Here is a 4,687-nt window from a genome sequence, read left to right as displayed (position 1 = left end):
TATGTTTGGCCTAGGACTCAGTGAATAACTTCATCACATACAGTGTCATCGTATTCTTCACTTCATCATATATGGCATTTTATCATCGCATACTTCATACATATATACATACCCAGCCCGAGACTCGGTGAAGGAGTAATAAAGCTGTGCATAATAACATTCCCGGCCCATCGTGGGACTCGGTGAAAGAAGAGTTACCGTATGCATGAGTAGATTAGTGAGATACCATATGCAACTAGGTCATCTACTGAGATTCAATGAAATAATCAAGTGAACCATCACTTGAAGACCAGGAAAGTAATTTTCCGAGGTACCCTTTAGATATTATTAGGGATTTCATCAATTAGGGCCTCAGGAACCACATGTGTGTACCAAGATAATACCACACAGTTTATGCAATCAAAGACACAATTTATGCAATCAGACACATAACTTATGCAATCAGAGATACAACTTATGCAATCAGAGACATTTATCCTATCAGAGCATTTCATAATAGGAGCTTATATTTTGACTTACTATTCAACATATAGGTGGATCGGGAGTAGTAATCATATCAGACATCATTTCACTTACATTAAGCGATTTCAATGAAAGAAGGAGATAGGCCTTATATGTACTACCCTTCATCCTACCGAAGACTATAAAGGTGATGAGTCCACTTAGTGCAGGGGTTCGAACATCCAGAAGTGAACAAGGGTCTTGACGCATACTCAGAGCTTTATGAATAGAATGACTCCCAAGTTTTGTATATATATAACTTAAGGCTAAGACATGCCAAAAGAAAGAAAGGGTAAGCTTCACATACCTTTTGTGGATTAACTATAATCCAGCTCGCCTCATTATCTCCTTGGCCTATTAACATGAGAATAATACTAAGGCTAATAAATTTTCACTTTCCAATTTCCATTTCTACAACCAAGTACCCATAGGAGTCATTCCCTTATTTAATACCCCTGACTAGTTTGTTACTAGTTCCGAAGTTACCAAAAATCGGGTAGCATTTCCCCTATAACTTCAACATCCCTGAGATTTGAACTTGGAAAACATGTCAACAACCATAGAAACAACAAACAGATGCATATAAAAAAGTAAATTACTTCAACATTACACAATACAAACTCCAAACAACTCGCACCGAAGCTATGATATCAAAATAGAGTTTTTAATCTTTATTTCGCAAAACCTTTAACAATACAAAACAGAGGGTCATTTGGATGATATAAGAAGTACCCACACCCCTTTTAGAATACTTTCCATCCCTGTAACACGAAATCCAACAAGCTGCAACCGCAGCACCACAATCGTAACACACTACTCAACTTCGATTTAACTACGACGACTTCAATTTAGTTTGTTCCTAATGTCAACCATCCTTATGCAATTTTCCACTTAAAATCCTTGTTTAAGACATGTAAAATACTACATAACAACATCATAAACTCCAATTTGAAAGGGAAAACCTTACCTTACCTAAAACCCGCCAAAACTAGCCTCGAAAGTTCCTTTAGCGCGACTAAAACTTTGTGCCGGTTTGCTATTATTTTGGGGCTCCTTGAAACCATAAATTTACATTACTAACACCTTCCTAACCTCGTGGTATACCCTATATAATTAATTCATGGAACGAAATCAAAGAACTCACCTTTTTCTCCCCAAAACCGTAGCTCTCTTTCTCTAGCTTCATGTTTTCTCTTCTCTTCTTCTTTCTAGAATCTTCTTCTGATAAAGATGAACTAAAAGATAAGGATGGGCTAAAAGTCATCAAACATACATATATAGGGTACTTTAGGGGGTAACACATGTCAACCCCTAAGTGGTGACACGTGTTAAGCCTTTGTTGGACCAACACATTGCACCACCCCTCATGGGCTACCACATGGTAGGTGGGGCCCACCCCCTAGCTGCAGCTATTGCCATATGGAACCTCTAGCTTCTGCCACGTGGCACTCCCTTTTCCTGCCACATGTCTCTCTCTTCTTCTCCTCGTAGGATTGTAATCTCATCTTGCTTACCAAACCTATGTTATCCTTGCTACATAAGCTTGGTATGTACTCAAGTAGTTTAAGTACGTAATATTTTCAAATTGGTAACTTACGTACATAAGTCGAGCCTTATGACTAATTACTTGGCCTTTATTTCCTTCCGGATTCTCATAACCATATTTCCAATCTTTCCTTCTATGGGGTGTCACATTCTCCTTTCCTTAGAGTTATTTGGTAGCGTTGTAGATTATTCGGCTCACATGGTAACTTTTAAGAAAATCAAGAAGCTCAAAGAAACTTAAGAACCCTTCCAAGACTTAAGAAGCTTAAGAAGCGTTCCAAGGTACAAAAGTATGGGGTGTAACATCCTTCCCCCTTTAGAACATTCGTCCTTGAATGTTAACCAAAACCCTTCTCAATTCTTATACTGACTATATAGAGAGTTTCTCTGTTCCATCGCAATAACACATACTTTTATCGAGCAATCAATATCAGAGTTCCAAAGGTTGGGATTACCTGTAGACGTGGAGAATAGGTATGGATACTTATGTTTCATTTCCCTTTCAGCTACCTAAGTCATTTATTTGTGACTCTCATTTTGCCATAACACCTTGATGAAAGCTACGTCTTTAATTCACCACCCCTTATTCTGCCGATCTAGGATAGAGACCAGTTGCTTCTCGTAGGATAACTCCTCTGTGACCTGGATATCCTCTATGGAATATACTCAAGACAGATCACCAACACGCTTGCAAAGCATCGATACTTGGAAGACTAGATGTACTGCTTTTGGATCCGTTGGTAAGTCTAACTCATAGGCAATCTTGCCTATTCAGCGGAGGGTTTGATAAGAGCTAATGCATGTCAGACTAAGGTCCTTTTTCTTGCTGGCTCGCATCACTTTCTCTGTGGATGACACTTTTGAGAGTGCTTAATTATAATTTAAAACTCTAGAGATCGACGTCGATTATCTGCGTATGACTTCTATTGACTCGGAGATGCTAATAAACTCTCCCGAATAAGCTTCGCCTTCTATACCGCTTATTGAACCACATCTGGGAATATTAGTCATTTTTTACTACCATCAAACCAATCAATTGGTGACCTACACTATCCACCATACCAAGTCTCTATGGGGCCATCTGGATACTAGAATGATAGTTAATATCGTAAGTACTTTTGACAGAGGGTAGGCAATTGTCTGAGCTACCTTTGGAGTCAACCATATAGGCCTGCAACATATCGTCTAATGTTTAGCTAGTAAGCTTAGTCTGTCCATCATTCTAAGGGTAAAATGGTGTACGGAGACCTATCTGTCTTCCCAATCTCTTCGTAAACTGATCTTCAATAGTTAACTGTAACTTGGGCTCCTTCATCTAGGACAATAGCTATGGGAACTCCATAAGGTCCTACCACCCTCTTTACCTCTAATTTCATACCATCTCGGCTGAGCACGTAGTCTTTGATTGGAGAAATATGGGCTAATCTTGTTAATCTGCGGATAACATTCCATATAGAATTATTTGTCAAGGGAGTGCAAAGTGAGTCTTGTATCCAAGGTCGTGTTGTGGAATCTTCAACTTCGTATATCACTTCTTGCTTTTTTTAGATGACATCAACTAGTACCCTCACCTTTTTGGGTGTTGATTTTTGCCCATCAGAGTCGGCTACCAAGTTGTGCTAAAATCCTCTCACACAATGAATTGTATAGCCATTCTGTGGTTTTCCTATCATTAACTAGTAATATATTAATGAACTGTTGCATACAAGTGCGCCATCTTTTAGTAATCAGCTAATCTTACTTACTTTGCTTAAGCCCTTTTATACTTCTATTAACATAACTTATAACACTCTAGGTACATAATCTCATGTCGTTAGTTTGCCGTTAGTTCGGATTCTTCCATCTCGTGCGATCATAGCAACACTAACTCACCAGATCCCATTAGAATTTCGAAGTTAAATGTGCTTGGGCGAGAGTAGTACTAGGATGGGTGACCCCTTGGAAGTCCTCGTGTCACGTTTCATTACAATCCTTGCAATAATGTGTGAAGGCACTCAACCTAGCCCAAGATTTACCTTAGCATCTTCTTGCTAGTATTCATACTTCGCCTTTCCCTCTCCTCTTTTATCTTACAACCGATATCGGGGTAGATCTTTAGTTCCACCACAACCATGTCTTATTTCTCCCTTAATACTAATTCCATTTCGGTTTTGGCTTAACCCCTCTTTGCATCTCTCTATAACATGTCCAAAACATCATAACTATACTGTCCTTCTTGAACCCTTACTCCTTTTATCATGTACTTACTCACTTGGCCCTATACGTAACACATACATATTCATAGGTTTCATAACCATTTTGATACAACTTGTATGAGGTAGATGTAGTCTTTTCATTTCCTGGATCATTCTGCTGTATTTATCTTATTTACATTGAAACTTGCTCGTCCCATCTTATCATACTTGTTTCTCTTCCTTTATTCACTATTTTCTCTTCTCGCCTCCTATCATCAGAGGTTTTATGTTCCATTTCCTTGGTTATTTATCCATTGCAACATCATTTGTGACCAACTATATAGCCAACATCTTAGCTTTTAACCCAGCATGGTATCGTTATCCTTCATATGATCTCTTGAGTTATTCGATACCATTCCCTAGTTGTACCTTTTTCTTTTTATACACATCTGTCTTCTAACGTTATA

At 38.5% G+C, this 4,687-nt stretch overlaps 1 pseudogene; it reads left to right on the top strand.

Moving 5' to 3' along the window:
- The first annotated feature begins 3,890 nt into the window (after nucleotides 1-3,890).
- On the top strand, nucleotides 3,891-4,008 carry LOC129891018 (5S ribosomal RNA; annotated as a pseudogene).
- The last annotated feature ends 679 nt before the right edge of the window (nucleotides 4,009-4,687 follow it).

The sequence above is a fragment of the Solanum dulcamara genome, chromosome 5 (assembly GCF_947179165.1).
Source record: "Solanum dulcamara chromosome 5, daSolDulc1.2, whole genome shotgun sequence".
Lineage (NCBI taxonomy): Eukaryota > Viridiplantae > Streptophyta > Magnoliopsida > Solanales > Solanaceae > Solanum > Solanum dulcamara.
Note: the sequence above shows the minus strand (reverse complement) of the source record. Positions and strands in the feature narration are given on the sequence as shown.